At 45.5% G+C, this 19323-nt stretch overlaps 1 protein-coding gene across 1 annotated transcript in view; it reads right to left on the bottom strand.

Moving 5' to 3' along the window:
* LOC129406538 (leucine-rich repeat-containing protein 37A3-like) overlaps window positions 1-17683 on the bottom strand; it is a 97123-nt gene extending 79440 nt beyond the window's left edge. Inside the window, exons 1-2 of the mRNA XM_055144699.1 lie at window positions 16806-17683; window positions 11642-11731 (exon numbers count right to left, since the gene is read on the bottom strand). The gene's annotated coding sequence lies outside the window, so the exon portion shown is untranslated. The remainder of the gene's footprint in view (window positions 1-11641; window positions 11732-16805) is intronic.
* Window positions 17684-19323: the final 1640 nt, after the last annotated feature.

The raw sequence follows: 19323 nt of genomic DNA, 5'->3' as shown, positions 1-19323 counted from the left end.
ACTTTACTTTCACTTTACTTTGATTACATTCAATATTTAAACAAAAAAAATTACTATTATTGATTTGGAGTTTCTCTCCCCTAAAGTCGATCTGCTGAAAAGAAAGCATTTGGTAATTTGTTTTCCATTGCTGAGAATGAAGCGATATGAAGTCAGGAGGCCGCACTAGCAGCAGCATAGTTTTGGATTTATGTATTTTAGTATTTTAGTAACTAAGTTCAGAGAAATGTCTGCCAGGAATCGCAACATTGTAAGCTTGTACCTCTCAGCTACTTTATATTCCACATATGAGTGCGATCTTTCTATGTCTGTCTCTTTCTTTCTGATTCATTTCACTCAGCATGATACTTTCCATGTTGATCCACTTATATGCAAATTTCATGACTTCATGTTTTCTGACAGCTACGTAGTATTCCATTGTATAAATATACCAGAGTTTCTTTAGCCAATCATCTGTTTTCGGGCACTCTGGTTTTTGTGGCTATTGTAGACAGAGCGGCAATGAACATGGAAATGCAGATGTCATCTCTACTATACCTTTTTGCCTCTCTGGGATATATTCCCAGGAGTGGTATTGCTGGGTCAAATGGGAGCTCAATTTCTAACTTTTTGAGAATCGTCCATATTGTTTTCCAAAAGGGCTGAACCAGTCGGCATTCCCACCAGCAGTGAAGGAGAGTCCCTTTCTCCCCACATCCACGCCAACACTGGTTGCTTTTGTTTTTTGGGATGTGGGCCAGTCTCTGTGGTGTGAGATGATATCTCATTGTTGTTTTGATCTGCATCTCTCTGATAATTAGTGATGTGGAACATTTTCTCATGTGCCTCTCAGCCATTTGGATTTCTTCTTTGGAAAAGTTTCTGTTCATTTCATCACCCCATTTTTTGATCAGGTTGGCAGTTTTCTTCTTGTGGAGTTCAACCAGTGCATTGTATACTCTTGTTATCAACCCTTTATCGGATGGGTACTGCATAAATATCCTTTCCCATTCTGTAGATTGTCTTTATATTTTGGTCATTGTTTCTTTTGAGTTGCAGAATCTTCTTAGTTTGAGATAGTCCCATTTATTTATCTTTGTTTTCACTTGCTTGGCCAGTGGCGTGTCAGCTTTGAAGATACCTTTGGCTTCAATGTCGTGGAGGGTTTTGCCGACCTTATCTTCAATGTACCTTAGGGATTCTGGTCTGATGTTGAGGTCTTTAATCCATTTTGATCTGATTTTTGTACATGGTGATAGATGGAACTCTAAGCCCATTTTTTTTGCATATAGCTATCCAGTTTTGCCAGCACAATTTGTTAAACATGCTTTCCTTGCTCCACTTCACATTTCTTGCTCCCTTATCAAAGATTAGATGATCATATATTTGGGGGTGTATGTCAGAGTATTCAACCCTATTCCATTGGTCTGCAGCTCTGCCTTTGTTCCAATACCATGCTGTTTTAATGACTACCGCTTTGTAGTAGAGTTGGAAGTTGGGAGGTTGATTCCTTCCATTTTCTTTTTCCCAAGGATTGCTTTAGCTATTCGTGGGGGCTTATTGTTCCATATGAATTTCAGGAGCGCTTGCTCCATTTTTTTGAAGAATGTCAAGGGTATCCCTATAGGGATCGCATTGAATTTGTACAATACTTTGGGGAGAATTGCCATTTTAACAATATTAATTCTTCCAATCCATGAGCAGGGGATGTCTTTCCATTTCCTTGTGTCTTCTTTTATTTCCTGAAGTAGTGTTTTATAGTTTTCATTATACAAGTCCTTTACCTCCTTTGTTAAGCTGATTCCGAGGTATTTGATTTTTTGAGGCGCAATTGTGAATGTGATTGCTTTTCTCAGGTCACTTTCTTCTCTCTCATTATTTGCATATAGGAAAGCCATGGACTTTTGGGTATTGATTCTATAGCCTGAACTTTACTCTACGACTCTATTGTTTCTAGGAGTTTCTTGGTAGAGGTTTCAGGGTTCTCTAGGTATAGTATCATATCATCTGCGAATAGTGAGAGCTTGATTTCTTCCTTTCCTACCTGAATGCCCTTAATATCTTTTTCTTGCCTAATCACTATTGCAAGTACTTCCAGTACTATATTGAACAGAAGTGGAGAGAGTGGGCATCCTTGTCTTGTCCCTGTTCTCAGAGGGAAGGCTCTTAGTTTTTCCCCATTGAGGACAATGCTTGCCATAGCTTGTGATAAATAGCTTTGACTATATTGAGGAAGGTCCCTTCTATGCCCATTTTGGCGAGTGTTTTCATCATAAATGGATGCTGGATCTTGTCAAATGCTTTCTCTGCATCTATTGATATGATTATATGATTTTTATCTTTTCTTTTGTTGATATGATGGATTATGTTGATTGATTTCCGGATGTTAAACCATCCTTGCATCCCCGGGATGAATCCCACTTGGTCGTGATGTATGATCTTTTTGATGAGTTGTTGAATTCTATTTGCTAATATTTTGTTGAGGATCTTCGCATCTGTGTTCATCAGGGATATTGGCCTGTAGTTTTCTTTTTTTGTGGTGTCTTTGTTTGCTTTTGGTATTAGGGAGATATGAGCCTCATAGAAACTGTTTGGGAGGGTTTCTGTTTCTTCAATTTCCTGGAAAAGCTTGAGAAGGACTGGCAAAAGGTCCTCTTTAAATGTTTGGAAGAACTCTGTAGATGTCTATTTTGACTTCATTTACTTTCTACTATTTCCAGCTCTTCCAGAAACATTACTGGTGCCCACTCGAGCAAATCGATGAACAACAGGAGGACAGTGCTACAGTGCTACTTAGGGAACTGTATAAAGTTTCTGACTTCTTGAATGTCAAGTGTAACATTGTGTAGTTGGGTTTATTTTGGGGGGCAGTGGGGACAAACCCAGAAATGTTCAGGGGTTACTTCTGTCTCTATGCTCAGAGATCACTCCTGGCAGGAATTGGGGACCATCTGGGATGCTAGGGATCCAACCCAGGTCTGCCATATGGAAGGCAAGTGCCCTAGCTGCTAGACTATCTCTGTGACCAACCTTTACTGAAGAATTAAGAGTTCTTTTGGTAGTGGTGAAGTTTAGAGGGGGGGGGAGGTTAAGGGAAGTGAGGAAGAAGCATGGACTTGCAGAGAGTCCCAGACTGAGAACACGCGATCTAGGCATTAGGCACATTTAACACTTTTAGTTTTTCTTTTCCTCACCTAAAACAAAAAAGTTATTAGTATTTTATTCTGAATTTAGATTATTTGGTTTGGTTATTCTCTAAATAAAACTATTGCAGTTGGAGTAATGTGGTTATAATAGTACCAATGCTATTGGTCTTCATGTACAAAGTGAACTTCATCTGGACCACCGCTGAAATGCTGAGACCCCACAGTCTATACATTCTCTCTAGTCCGACTCTTCTCCCAGCCACCCCCAACAAATCCCCAAGTTTGATGTTCATCTTATGAAAGGTGATTCATAAATGACTGTTATGCTCACCTCTGATAAGGGAGTGATAGACTTGTTAATAGATGTTTTTAAAAATAACACTATATTTGTGTAAGAAGCTAAGTGATCTGATGTGCCCAATTGCTGATAGCAAATCAGATTCATAATATCCCGGCGTGAAAACACTTTTTTGTGTGTTTTATGTGTATGTGTGTTGCATGCATGCACCATACTCACTACTACCCAAAGGATACTCCCAGCAGTGCTTGGGAAACTGTTTTGCGGGGGGTTGAACGCATACCTCCCACATGAAAAGCATGTGGTGCAACCCATTGGTCTATTTTCCTGGGCCCCTAAAAGCACATTTTGGAAGTATTCAAGCTAAGGTCAGTAAACTTACTATGTGGAAAGATAGTAAAGGGCACCTGAGTGCTTCGTAGATGAAAGGGTTAAAATTCATAAAAGGCCCAGAGGTGGGGATGGTCTAAGAATCCAAGGAGCCCATGAATCATTAGAAGGGTTAAGTGGCAACCTCTGCCTAGAAAACCAGAAATTCTCAGGTTCTAAGCAAAACTTTCATAAGCCAGTATGACTTGTCTTGCCTATAAAATTACAAAAACACATGCAATAAAGTAGCTACACCTGTCCTGTGAAGAAAAGGGCACTTGAGATTTGTTATGTATAAAATTTGTTTACAAACTGCATTCTGTGGCTGAGCTCTCATCTGGAGGATCAGCACCTTGCCCAGAGTGTGGCACTCATTTGTGACCATTAATGTTAGCTCCCTCCCCCGTTCCATCCCTTTCTTCCATTCCTCTTAAGTCTTTAGGTCATGCATAGACTGCTAAGGTAATAACGTGACTGAGATTCTGACTTTTACCAAGGGAAATCGTTCTTAGAAATACAGGGAGTTTAACTCTGAATAAAACCAACGCAACTACTTAATCAGTTTAAAATGGATCATCAGTTATTAAAATAAAAAGGAAACAAATCAAAAAGCTATCAGCAAGCAATTCAGACTCACCACAGTGTGTGCCACTAGTAGGACATTCACTGTCACAATGTAGTTTGTCTTGCAGTCAACATCAACTATTATTTTTCAATTGGCAGAGGCATTAGGTTAGATGGCTAGGCAAGATCCTATGAATCGAAACACAGAGAATTAAGTGCAGAGTAAAGGAGTTAATTTAAATATGTAGAAGAGGCAGCCAAAGTCATTGTGCGGCTATTCAAAAAGTTCCTGAGAAATATGGATGAGGTGTTGCTCGAACTCTGTGGTGGTGGGAATCCAACTGGGAGGTGATGCATGAAAAGCATGTACCTTACTTTCTACTTTCTACTACCTTACGTACCTTACTTTCTACTTACCCTCTACTTTCACTTCAGCCTTCAGAAAATTGAGTTTTGTTTTTGGGTCATATCTGGTGGTACTCGGGTTGCTCTGGGCTCTGGGCTCAGGGATCATTCCTTGCAGGCCTCAGGGAACCATAGACAGTGCCAAAGATTGAACAAGGGTTAGCCACATGCAAGGCAAATACCTAACTCACTATCCTATCTCTCCAGCTTCCAGATAATCATAAAAATGCCAGTTATAACATGTGGAAATCTGAAAGTACTTTTCCAGACTATTAAAAAAAAAAACAGCAGGGACTAGAGTAATAGTATAGTATTGAAGGTATGGCATTTGCTTTGAACACAGTCGACCTGGGTTTGATCCCCAGCATTCATGAGACACCAAAAGTGATTCTTGAGTATCTCAATTTAAAAATATTTTTTAAAAATAAAATTACACCTCAATTAAACATAGCTTAAGAAAAATAAACAAGCAGAGGTATGGTGCCACCAGCAGGTCAACCTGTACCTGCGGGGTGAGAGTATCAGCAGCCAGATGGACCCTTCTGGCTTTCTGATACCCCAAAATTGACACTGTACTTGTGGTTGAACCCCAACAACTTAGGGCCAAGTTTACCAAAACTAAACAGCCAAAAGTTTGTTATGTGGGAGCCACACCCACAAACAACCTTCGTCTCAGTTATACAAGCTCATTTATTGCTGTATTTCAGAGCCCCATAAATCTCGAAAGAGATTAAAAGCTGCAGTTAGGGCTGTTCGTGAGGCGCCCTACGGTCAAGCGGGCATACCCTGCAGGGCATATGCCAATAGTTTATTCCTCTGGAGAAGATGGAAACAAGGGCCACGATCCAGGGACACACGAAAGAATCTCTGGATCAGGAAGCTCTCTTCAGAGATGTCTCTAGACCTTAAGCCAGGCCAACTTCACTGGAGTGTCTCAGACAGAGGCAAGTGTTATCTTTCCACCCATCACCTAAAAACCCCGGCAGCTTCCAACTTCCAGAAGCCAATGAGAAGTACAGTGTAGGATAACATTGGGTATGTCCTTTCAGCCTTGCTGCAGGGAACTTAGTTTACCTTAAAGCAATGTCCTTTTGTATGGACACAGGAAGACATTTAATATTAAGCTTAGTAGCTTGGGAGTTGATTGACTCCAATAATATTTACTCCTGGGCATCTGCTTTCTTGACTCAGTTTCCCTTAGTTCCTAGCACCCCAAAAGCAGGGTGTATATGAGGAACTGAATGGACTCAGGGCAAGCTGTGAGCTACCCTGGCATCAAAATGGGCCAGGCCAAAGTGCCACAATACTCAACTATAAGATGAGATCATGGTCATAGACAAATGCTGTCATGATCTAAAAGTAACGACGAGACTAGGACCTTGCTGGGGTTAGGAAGACTAACCTGACCTGAGGACTGTGGTCTGGAATATATAGTAACATGTCCTCAGGAAGAACCAAACTTTAAGTTTGATATATCTCTTACTGTGCTCATACAGGATGGCATTGCTAGAGATATTAGAAATAGATTTACTCCAACTATTTAAGTGGATTACTGGGTGAGGAAAGAAGAAAGCAACACACCCTGGACACCCTGGATGGTATTCTGCCCTTAAGCAGATCACCTAGTAATCTGGAGTAATCTCTTTAGATGAGATCTTGTCCTTGAGTTAATCTCCGGGAGGAGTGGTTTTACCCCTCTTTGTTGATTTGTTAATGTTCAACCCACCTTTGTGTCACCACCCTATGTGATTGCTATATAAACGAAGACTGTAAGAGCAGAAAGGGTCTGAGTCAGAAGTAAAGGTGAGAGTCAGAAGTAAGAGTCAGAGTCAGAAGTGAGAGCAAGAAGGACTCTAGAGACGGAAGCAGAAAGGCTCCAGAGAGAGAAGCAGAAGAGGTCCGGAGACAGAGATTGGGAGAGAGAACGGAAGAGATTAGAGGAGAGTCTACAGAGACAAAGTCAGAGATAGAGAGACAGACAGAAGAGAGCACAGCGGCACACACAGAAGCAGAGCTCAAAGGAGAAGCCATCCCTATCCGGTCCATACATAGCGGCTGGAGAGCACCAAACTCGAGCGGAGAGATAGAGAGAAAGAGAGAGAGAGAGAGAGAGAGAGAGAGAGAAAGAGAAAGAGAGAGAGAAAAAGAGAGAGAAAGCCGTCCCGAGAGCACTCGAACACACATCATCGCACCCTTCCATGTGCACGTTTATATTTTTTACACATGAGTAACATCCATTTGACATAATTCATTAGGAAGGAGTTCTCTTGGATTAACCCCATCAGAAACTATTCTGGAATGAGATGCACAGGCAGGGCATTTTTTTTTTTATTTTATTCTGACATCACGAGCTTTTCTGTATGATGAGATTTTTAAGTGTCTTAATCTTTTTAAATTTTTAAGTCACACCCGGCAATGATCAGGGGTTACTCCTGGCTCTGCACTCAGGAATTAGCCCTGGCTGTGCTCAGGGGACCCTGTGGTATGCGGGGAATCGAACCCGGGTCGGCCACGTGCAAGGCAAATGCCCTACCCGCTGTGCTATCACTCCAGCCCCCAGGCAGGGCAATTTTTAACAATTAATCATGCTGCCTCTCTAGTAAGTCCAAATTGATATTGAAAGGCTTTTGCATTTGACGATGTAATTTATGTGACTGTTCAGGTGTAAGAACAACATGAAATCTAAGAGCAAGGTCTGCTTGCTCATTGCCTTCAGATAAAGGACCCACCAACCCCGAATGGGTCCTGATATGTCCTATATAGACCCTACACGTCTCTGATATGTTCTATGTAGACCCCACAGGTCCGGGATTGCAAGCATTGCTGAATATTAATAAACAAAGTAACAACGGGAGAGGTACGCATTTGAGACAAAATGGCTGTTTCTACTGCTGGAAAACTTTTTGCTATATGGTAGCTATCCATAAAAATATTCAAAGGATCTTTTCATAATTGAAAAGTTTTCCAAATAGCATACAATTCACTCTTCTGAGTAGATGCAGTAGAAATAGAATACAACTTAAGTGGATCTTTCACAACTATGCTAGCAAATCCTTTAGAGATGAAATCAGTAAATACAGTTAAGGCATCTGCTATAGAAGTCTTTTTAACAACATGGGAAAAGATAAAAGATGTCTTTAAGGCAAATTGTAATAACTTATCACCAGGATGATGATTATTATAATTCAAGTATATACATATATTTTTGCTTTTGGGGTCACACCCAGAGATGCTCAGGGGCTACTCCTGGCTCTGCACTCAGGAATGACTCCTAGCGGTGCTCAGGGAACCATATGGGATGCTGGGAATCGAACTCAGGTCGGTCGTGTGCAAAGCAAATGCCCTACTTGCTGTGCTATCGCTCCAGTTCCCAATTCAATTATTTTTGCTGAGCAGGTTGAAGAGTAGCCTCTACATTTCGACTGCCAAGGAAGCTTCAGGAGTTAACTCCCTGGGGGATAAAGGATCAGAGTCTCCTTTTAACATATCAAAAGAGGTTTTCATTTCCTAGTAGCTCATTTTAAAGCAGGTCAAATCCAATTAATATCTCCAAGTAATTTTTACTAATTAAAATTTTCAAACAATCTCTCTGAATTTGCACTTTTTGTGGTACAATTCGGTCTTGTAATAATCTATATTTCAAATATTCATAGGGGGCTTTTCATTGGATTTTATCTGGTGCTAGTACAAGTCCCCATTTCTTTTTTTTTTTTCTTTTTGGTTCACAACAGGTGATGCTCAGGGGTTATTCCTGGCTCAGCACTCAGGAATTTCTCCTGGCGGTGCTCCGAGGACCATATGGGATGCTGGGAATCGAACCTGGGTTGGCTGCGTGAAAGGCTTGTCAGCCCTACCCGCTGACAAGTCCCCATTTCTTAATATTATCTTGTAATGCCACATATGCTTCTTTTATTAAATATTCAGGGTTTTTTTTCTTTGCTTTTTGGGTCACACCTGACGAATGTACAGGAGTCATTCCTGGTTCTGCACTCAGGAATTCCCTGGCGATGCTCAGGGGACCATATGGGATGTGAACCCGGGTCGGCCACGTGCAAGGCAAACGCCGTACCCGCTGTACTATCGCTCTAGCCCCTAAATCTTCAGTTTTGGCAGCCATAAGAATATCATTCATATAACGTATTATAATGACCTGCTCAAATAATTTTCTTACGGGCTGAATAGCTTTAGCTACAAACTTTTGACACAAAGTGGGTTTTCATTCCTTGGGGTAAAACAACCCAATGATAAGGTTCATAAGATTTTGTAAATTAATGGTAGGAACACTAAAGGCAAAGCAACAACAGTCTTTTTCTTGCAAAGGTGTAGTAAAAACCAATCTTTTAAATCCAAAACAACTGTGTACTACAGACCAGGAATAGCAACAGGACTTGGCAGGCCGGCTGCAGAGCTCCCATAGTCTGCATATGTCATCAGCTGCTCTAAGATCTCATCGCCTCCTCCACTTACCAGATTTCTTTTTTATTATGAAAACTGGTGAGTTCCAGGGAGAATTAGAAGGCACGATATCTCCCAAATATAATTGTCCTTGAACTATTCTGCAGCAGCGAGATTTTCTTTATTAAGTGGCCACTGCTCAATTCAGACAGGTGTATCAGAAAGCCAAACTACTGGGTCTGCTCACTCGACAGTGACCGTGGGGGAAAATCCAGGGAGGGTGTGACCCAAACCACACCCATTTAATTTCCTTGAGGGTAAGACTATTATGCACACGGTTTCCTTGCACATTCAGTCTGACAGGAGATAGAGTAAATTCCCTGACATCCTCTCCTGCTGCTGTAGCCTTTGCAATCGCTTCCTCCCCCACAGATTGCCTCTCAGAATATGGAGGAAGAGGCGAGTATTTCCCTCTTGAGTCTTCTAAATAAGAATAACAGTTCATTTTTGTAATGGATCTTCTATAAGATCGTTAGTACTTTCTTCTTCTAAAACAGTTACTATAGGAGCTGTGGTAGTGGGAGGAGCCGAAGGGACTGTCCCCTGTTCTGCTCCTCCTTAGTTTCTATTTTCTCCCTTTTTTCTTCCTGGAAGCAGATCCCTTCCATAATTAATTTCCAGAGAGCAAAAGTATCTACTGGAGTTTTATCAGGACCACAACTATTAAAATACTGCTGGAGATCTTGATCTCCTTGTTTCCAAGTCTGCTCATTTAGAATTCCTTGGCTAAGTATGGAGAAACTGTAAAAAACTAAGGCACACCGAGGGGCGTGTGCACTCGCGGGCTCTCCGGGAGGCTCTGTCTCACCACCCGCATTCGGTGCTCTGGAACCGCTGTGTGTGCTGTCGGTCAAGGGCAGGCGATGGAAGGAAGAAGGACCAAGCTGGTTGCTGATTAGTTACCGTTTATTCAATCTTCCATCTTTCCCATCTCCCGCACTTCTCGCTCCCTCCTCTCTCTGGATCTACTGCCGCATCTCTCGCTTCTCTTGTCTCTCCTCTTGTCTCTCCCACCTTGCCCTTTAGGCTATCCCATCCAGGTAGCAAAATCAACATAAGAAAGCCCTTCCTGAGGGCAGGGCGTTCCAAAGCCCTTCCTGACTCTTAAGGTTTTTTTCCTTTCCTTAGTCCAAACACTTAATAACATTTTAATACTAGTTATTTTTGTATGGGCATAGCAAGAGATACATTGAGGCATGCAAGGCAGTTCTCCTGGCAACATCTTGCCAGACTCAACTACAGCACTCAGGCCAGATTAATCATTCCTAACCCTAGCAGGGTCCAAATCTAGTTATCACTGTTTGGATCATGACAACATTTGTTCATGATCAAGCTCTTAACTTATAGTTAAGCATTAGGCACTTTGGCCAGGCCCATCTCGATGCCGGGGTAGCACACAACTCACCGCTTGCCCTGGGTCCGTCCCGTCCCTCGTCGGGACCCTGCTTTTGGGGTTGCTAGGAAGTAAGGGCAGCTGAGGCTTAGGTCCAGAGAACAGATGCCCAGGAGGAAAATATCATGTAGAGTCAAATGACTCCCAGGTTACAAGAGCATAGCATTTGCTAAGTCTTTCTGTGTCCATACAAAAAGGACATTGGTCTGAATAAACTATGCAGAGGACTCAAGGAGAAGAGAAAAACATTATTTACAAGTCAAGAGAACACTAAGAAAGAAGCTACAAATCAACAAAGAAGAATGGGAGCACTGTAACGGGAGTAACCCAATAAACCTAAACTACCTGAGGCTATGTTATCCTACAGAAACAGTATGTACATGCTGCAAAAAAGTTACAATCTGACTTTCTTTTACTTAAAATCCTCCAATTTGAATCATTAAAGCAAGCGTCTGTGCAAACAATTTTTAATTTCTTTTCTTTTATTTTTTTTATTATTTTTTTATTTCCCTCATACAAAGTTCGGGAACCCATCCCTTCACCAGTACCCATACTCCACCACCAGTAAACCCAGCATCCCTCCCACCCTCCCCAATCCCATCTCCCCCCACCCCACCCTGTCACTGTGGCAGGGCATTCCCTTCTGTTCTCTCCCTCTAATTAGCTGTTGTGGTTTGCAATAAAGGTGTTGAGTGGCCACTGTGCTCAGTCTCTAGCCCTCATTCAGCCCGCAACTCTCTTCTCCCAAATGGCCTTCGACTACATTATAGCTGGTGATCCCTAATGGAATACTATACAGCTGTTAGAAAAAAGGAGGTCATGAATTTTTTATTTAAGTGGATCGGCATGAAAAGTTTCATGCTGAGTGAAATGAGTCAGAAAGAGAGAGACAGACATAGAAAGATTGTACTCATCTATGGTATATAGAATAACAGAGTGGGAGACTAACACCCAAGAATTTTTAATTTCTTAATCGTTGCCCCATTTCCCCCCCTTTCTCAACAATAACTGTCCCTCCCCGGACTTCCTTACCTTATTCTACAGCTGCCTTGTCTTTTCCACACCTCACACACCTCTGTTCCTCTTGCCCCTCATTCTGGCACGACTTAATGGGCCTGCAGGCTGTCAAAGGAATGGGTTAAGAGGGAAGATGAGGATCTTAAAGAGACGAATAAGTGGTTGAGAGGGCTGAGTTCTGGAACAGCAGCCTGGATCTTTATTTCAGGCAGCCTTTTCTACATCTCTATCAGGAACTTGGCAAGCATAACCATCCACTGTAATTGCAAAAAGCATATTCCTAAGATCATACATTTCTTTGATCATAACAAAATACAGTGGGGAACAACCTGATCATTCCTAAACCTTTTAATGATTAGCAGACCATACAGCTACTTGTGTGTCCTACTAATCTATTAACACATCTATATCCTGTTAACTGCTCAGCAGGCTAAGGTTGGTAATCTTTTAACTTCTCTATAGGCTTGGGTTGGTGATATCATAGCTTCTCTGCATACTAGGAGTGGCAGACAGTTATCTATGCCAAGTATTCTAAGCCCTCTGTCTGAGGCAGCTCCCAGAGCTACATCCAAATAAGGATCCTGCATGAGCAGGTAGCTCCCCGCTCACACCACCTGGAAATTTTATTTTCTGAAGAGGCTCTCAGAATTTCCTATAAAATACTTATTTTCTCATTTTAAAATGCATACATGAATCAGTCCAGCGATGGACTTGGGAATTAAAGCCGAAAAGGTCAACGTTCATGTAACCAATAAAGGCCATAAAGGCCGTTGGCAGGAAATGCAGGACTGAAGCTGGAATCTCTCCCCGAGGCAGGGATGAGGTCCGAGAGGAATGGATGGGATGGGAGGATGGGAGGCTCTCCTGTGCTCCCAGAATAATCGCTCCTGAAGAGCTGTAAAAGCCACCATCCTCCAGCAGGGATGAGTATTAAAGCAAATCACAACCAGTTCCGTTGTTCTTTCCAAGGGCTCCCCAAGTGCCACAGCAGTTAATGACAGCAGACTCAACTCCTACCCCTACTTACAGTCACACTCTTGGGCTCTCGAAATGGCCAGAACTTTTGCAGCAGTGTCTACCTCTACTGTTGATACTAAGGCCTGTCTGTTTTCCCAACTCACAAACTTATTCACAAGAGCATGCCCTAACGTGGTATTCAGGTGCTCCTCCCTTAAAACCTAGTTAGATTCACATGGGTTTTTTGACTTGTTTTCTCTTAAAAACAAACTAAACAAAAAATGTCATTTTTAAGACTCAAAAGAGAGCTCTTGCCTTACAGGTGACTGAGCCATATGGAGTTCACTCTCAGCACCACCTCTGGTCCCGCAACCCCAGTAAGGAGTCACCCCTGAACACAGAGCAATTAGTACCCCCTGACCACCACCAGGTTCAGGACCATGCCCCACATCACCAAAAGCTAAACAAACCAAAACCCCTCAGTCCTCAGTGAGCAGGATGCTGGGAGGCACAGAGTAAAGAAGAATGTGTGAGCAGTAGTTGACTAAGATGACCTTTCTCCACCTCGATTTCAGAAAACATTGGTGGAGGGATGGGAGTAAATAGTCCAGTGGGTAGGGCACTTTTTTTGCACACAAGTGACCTGGATTGGATCCCTGACCCTGCATCTTGCCAATAGTGATCTGTGAGCACAGAGCCAGGAGTAAGACATGGATAGGTGTGTTTCCAAAGAAAATTAAGAAAAGAGGGGGCAGAGAGATAGTACAATGGGAAAGGTGGTGGTCTTGCACGCAGCTGACTTGGTTTGATCTCTGGCATCCCACATGGTCCCCAAGCATGGTCAGGAGTGACTCCTGAGTGCAGAGTCAGGAGAAACCCCTGAGCATCTCCAAGTGTGTTCCCAAAACCAAACATTGGTGCAGCCAGGTACTGCCGAGGTTCTCCTCGGTCCACTGGACTCATCCCAGCTGCACATACCCCACCTTCCGTGAGATAGATGCGTGGTAGCAAGAACCCCAGCAGCAGTGGAAGAAGCACAGATCTCCCTCTCCAACACAGATATTCATAACCTTTAGATACTCAAAAATAATCGTCTTTGGGGGCTGGAACAATAGCACAGTGGGTAGGGCATTTGCCTTGCACAGGGCTGACCTGGGTTCGATTCCCAGCATCTAATATGGTCCCCCGAGCACTGTCAGGAGTAATTCCTGAGTGCAGAGCCAGGAGTATCCCCTGTGTATCACCGGGTGTGACCCAAAAAGAAAAAAAATCATCTTTGATACATCGCCCTGTGAAATTGCAAACCAGGAAAAGTTAAATACATTAGTGAGGGAAATTAGCAGTGAGCCTGATTTGATCACCTACTGAAAAGAACATCAGTGCTGACACTCTGGTCATATGAAATGGGTGCAGTTCGAGGAGCCTTGAGCCAGCATGTTCTTCGGGTTAGTGTGCTGAGCGAACTGCCCATCCCTTCCTTGTCAGGCCTCTCAGTTTGTGGATGCGGAGCAAGAGACGCTGTTCTCTAGACAGTCAGTGCTCAAGTGCTCAAGCTCACATATCCAAACTTGATGTAAACCACATGAGCTGGGGTTTAACTCTGAAGTCTCTCAACTCTCACCCCGCCCTGCAGGGAAGGATAAATTGGGGCTGCCATCAAAGGTCACACAGGCTGCAGAGATTGCCTTCACTGGCTGAGCACAGGGTTTGCATGCTGGAGGCTGGGGTTCGATTGCAGCACCGCATGGTCCCTGAAGCACTGCCTGGAGTGACTGTTTCCCAACCACAGACCTGAGGGAGATCTCCACTCCCCACCTCGAAAAAAAGGGGTCCACTGTACTAATGATTTATTCGTATTTTTATTATATGTCAGGGAGGTTATTCTGGGTCTCTCCTCCTGATTAACTTCATCTCTCCTGATACTCTCCAAATCTATCCACATAGCAGCAGATTACTTGCTATCATCTTTTCTTTCATTCTCTTTTTTTAATTGAATCTTTTTTATTTAATTTTATCTGTAACTTATTGAAAGTTACAAAGCTTTCAGGTTCTAGTATGTCATACAATGATCAAACACCCATCCCTTCACCAGTTCACATGTTCTACCACAAGAACCCCAGTATATCCCCTACCCCCCACCTTGCCTGTGTGGCAGATGATTTTCACTTTACTCTCTCTTTACTTTCATTACATTCAATTTTTCGACAGAAGACCCACTATTATTATTTGGAGTTTTCCCTCAACTACTAGACCTGCCGAAAAGGCATCATTAGATCATTTGTTTCCTATTGCTGATAATGAAGAGCATATGATGGCCACATGATTTTGGATTTCTGGTATTTTAATAATTAAGTCCAGAGGGATTTCTGCCAGAAGCTACTGTGTTCTGAGATTGGTTTGTGTGCCTCTGGGATCATGGCTGTTCAGGAGCTGAGGAGCCATTCATTCATGGCCACCACTGGGGGTCTCCTCAGGGCAGAGAGCAGTGCTGGTTCTGCTTCCCCACATCCCGAGAGTTCCCAGCGCCCCGTCACTGCAAGCTCGTACCTCTCTGTGCAATAGACTCTTAAAAATGGCAGTCACCACGCCACCAACGAGGAAGAAAGGCAGAGGGACAAACACCATTCCCCTCCCAGGGCAGCACAGGGCCGAAGCTTAGTTCAGAGTCCAAAAGCATTTTTTGCCATAAACTGCTGGGTTCTGGGATTGGTTTCTGTGCCTCTGGAATCATGGCTGTTCAGGAGCTCATCTTTTCTTAGAGTTGAGCAGTATTCCATTCTGTAGATGTACCTTTAAAGACAGTTTCTTTAACCAGCCCTCTATTCTTGGACATTTGGGTCTGTTCTAGATTTTGGCTATTGTGAATAGTACTACAAAGGGTGCAAATGACTTGGGTCTTTGGGACAGATGCCAAGCAGTTGACTGTGAAATATCGCGGGGGGCGCTCAGGGCGCGCTCCGGGTATAAGGAGTGGGGAAGACACGTTTTCCTGAGAGCCCCCTGGGCAGGAGAGTGATTGAGTTCTGTTGGTCCCCAGCGCCAACACCCTGGGAAAGCAAAGACGGGCGGCTTCACAAGTGAGCAAGCTTCACTCACGGAAGCCAGGACGGCCCCATCCTTATGCAGAAGGTGGCCAGGCAAGGGAAGGTAGCCAGTAGGATCTAGTCCCAATGGGACACCTCAGGCAGCTGACAAGCCCTACTTGGGGGTGGGGCAGGTCCGCAGCCTCCTCAAGGATCTGGGGTGAACCGCCTACCCGCTGGCCCCGCCCCCTGATCTCGTCGGGGCTCCGCGATTGGGCCGTCGCGTGAGGGCGTGGCCGTACGTCCAGACCCCAGGCTAGTGTCCTCGCCACAGGCGCCGCTTTTTGTTGTCTGGGGCTGGGAGGCCGCCACCACATTTGGGGGCGAAGCGGGGGGGCTGCGGCTATCCTGAGCGCCGGTCAGCGCCTTCCGGCTCCCTGTGGTGAGTGACGACTGAGGGGGCGAGCGGGGGGCGGGGGAAAGCTAAGCGGCGGCGGGACAGCCCCCGCGGAGCCCCCCGGGCGCCCGCCCCGAGCCCGGCATCTGCCAGCCCCTTCCCCACCCGAGCCCGCGAGCCCGCGAGCCCGACCCCGGCCCGCCGCCGCCCCGCCAGGCACATCTCACCCCGCGACCCTGGGGACCACCCTCGCCGCTCTGCCCCTCGCGGGTTCGGCTCCCTTAGCCCAGTTTCCCTCAGCTCCCTGCAGTGCACCCCGAGGCCCGCCCCGGGACCCGGGTTCCATCCCTGCAGCATCGCGTATGGGATTCCTGAGTGCGGAACGTAGGGCTGAGCCCTGAGCACTGTCGGGTGTCTACCCCAAAAAAGCCAAAATCCAAGGTCCCCTCCTCCAAGCCCCCCCTCCACCTCCGCTGGCCCCCACGTTTACCAGCACAGCCAAGGTGAGTGGCCCGTGGAGCCCAGCGCTTTCATGACAACCAGGACCCAGCCCTTAAATGTGCCTGAGCTCAGCGCCTCACTCTCCTGTCCTCCCTGCCCGTCACGCCCCCCCCCCCCCCATCTCCGCTTCCTCATCCGTCTCATGACAAACCCAGCAAGGTCCTTGCACCTCTGCTCGAGGGCTCAGCTCAGCACCCATCGCCCCTTGACCCAGTCCCCATGCGGTCTGAGAAAGTTCAGAGCCCTCTGCCAACCCCCCTCACTGTCCCACAGCAGCCAAATATAGACGCTTGAGCAGTACCTGGCAGTTAGGTGGCGGCTAGACTTGCCCCCGAGGGAGTCCGGTGGTCAGCTAGCTTGAGGGACAACCTGGCAGTTAAGGGGGCTGGCTCGACTGGCCCCTGAGAGGCTCCAGTGGTCAGCTAGCACGGGGGCCGCCCTTGTTGGGTGCCAGAGTTTCTCCTCGCCTTATGTTACAACATATGTTTGCAGTAAGGTTTGGTTAGACAGTCTGAGGCATTTAAAATATGCATGCGAAAGAAATACGTTTTCTGGGAGTTGCTCTGTGGCTTGCTTGAGAGCAGCCTGTTCAGTCCTCTTTTATTAACTAGCTTGATGTTCTAGCCAATGATATTCAGCCACATAGGCAGGATATGCAAATTAACTTAGTCAATGGAAACAATATCAAAGTCAGTTAATACTGTTGATATATAGCCGGAAGCATAGTCAATTAAAGTAACAGTAATAGAAAAACAATTTCAACGTCCAAGACTAGCTAGGCCTGAGATTATGGGATGTTGTACACCAACACCTTCTGTCCCCCTGGGCTGTCCTGGGGTTTGTGTGTCCGGCACTGGTGTTGGACTCCCTGTGCTGGCCACCTGCCTGGTAGGCAGCAGCCAAGTCCCTGAAGGTGAGTGCTGGTGCCTCAGTCACTCACTCCACCGTAGCTGCAGGACCCAGCCCTTCCATCCACAGTGCTGGCCTGGGGGAGTAGAGAATGCCACGGTGTCACAGAATGCTGTGTCCTGGCACATGTTAAGGCTCCTCACCCTGTGCTCCCCCAGCCAGAGCTGTTTGCTGGTCAGCCCCAACAACCACCCGGGGAGCATTTGGCAATGAGTGTTGTAGTTACGGGAGTGGGGAAGTGGGTCCTGGGGAGGCTACTGCCAGGGTGGGCACAGGGCCTGTCGAGTTTGTTTCTTCTTTCTGCAGGTGCCAGGTCATTGAGTTTTGACCATTTGGGACTCCTGAACCTACGGACTGTGACCTCAGAGCAGCACACACACTTGCCCCATGCACAGTGGGTGCACATTCCCTCCACATTCTCTTGACCGGGCAGCAGACTTGGTTATTTCACGGCTGTTGATAAGGACCCTAAGGAGAACCCATAGTCTCTGTGCCGCTTCTCCGAGTCTCATTCCTTTGAGACTCCTTCACGTGCCTCCAGGATCCCCCTGCTTAAGGTGCCAGAAATCGGACTGGTTTTCACCTTCTGCAGCTAAGTTTAATGGGAGGAGCTCTCCTCTTCACTTCCCTTTCTCGGTGACTGGAGACACCTGCCCCAGGCCTCTGTTGGTTTGTGTGGTGCTGGGGATCAAACCCCTGTTCTGTGGGCAAGGCCTGTTCTCCACCATGAGCCATCTGTGACTTGCCCTTGTTTTTAAGTTATTCATCACTTCATTCAGCAAGTGGGGTTCTAGTGTGTGCCACCCACGCACTGTTCGGGCCCTGGAGGTGCACTGGTGGATAAATTTGTGGGGCGGGGAAGTTCCTGTTTTCATTCAGAGTCCTAGGGAACATGAGAGGAGAGTGTGAGGGAAAAAGGGTGTTCTTGGCTGGATGGAAGGAAAGAACATCTTCACCCGGTGTCCCCCAGACTCCCTGTCTTTGCCTCCTGCATTCCGAGCTTAGTCTGGGAATCATATGGTGGAAGTTTCTCTCTCTACACTTGGTTCCTTCAAAGATTCAATTCTCATTCTCTCTCTATTTCTCTCTCTCCCTCTCTCCCTCTCCCTCTCCACACACATACACTTTCCCCCCCCTCTCTCTCTCCCGGCCTCTCTCTCACCCCACATTCTGCCCGTCACAAGACACTTGTCCAGAAATCCAGCTTGGCTCAAATCAAGAAGGCGCCATTTACTCATTGAGCACTTGTGGCTGAAAAGTCAGCTGCCCTTCTGAGTCAGAAGATAACCTCGTCATGCTTCTTCCAACAGCAAACTTTGCTGTGCTTCCCCAGCTGTGAGCATGATTCATCAGGTGGCACCACCGCTGCATGGCTGAGAGTCAGTCTATTGTTCCACGCGGCCCAGTACAGGACTGGGGTCAGGCCCCAGAGAGCTGGCCGGCAGGGATGGCTGAGAAGTCTCTCAGGAGCACAGATTGCTGTTTACTCCTGGATGAAGTGTTTTGAAGGCAGGTAAGTCAGCCCATGAGTTTCTTCTTTCAATGTAAGCCTCTTCTAAGCCATTGTTCTCTTTTTGTTCTTTGATCTGAGCAGGGTAGGTGGGGGGAGAATGAAGATGGAAATTGGACAAGTAAAATTGGAAGTGTATAGAGAAGGCAAAAGAATATAAAGGGGAAAATGAAAACTGAAAACCCAAACAACCTAGGGCAGTTCCTTCCTAGCTGTATGCTGGGACTTGGGAGCTGACTGGAGCCGCTGCCCCTTCAGCAGTGTGGGTTCTCCGTGAGTTTAGGTCTTCTCTAACCAAATGGAGCATCTGCCTATCTCCTAAAAGTCTCATTAATAAGTTGCCTTTAATGCTTTGATTTAAATACCCGTGACAGTGGTTTGGTGAGAAGCGTAGGGTTGG

Source organism: Sorex araneus, chromosome 7 (assembly GCF_027595985.1).
Source record: "Sorex araneus isolate mSorAra2 chromosome 7, mSorAra2.pri, whole genome shotgun sequence".
Classification (NCBI taxonomy): Eukaryota; Metazoa; Chordata; class Mammalia; order Eulipotyphla; family Soricidae; genus Sorex; species Sorex araneus.
Note: the sequence above shows the minus strand (reverse complement) of the source record. Positions and strands in the feature narration are given on the sequence as shown.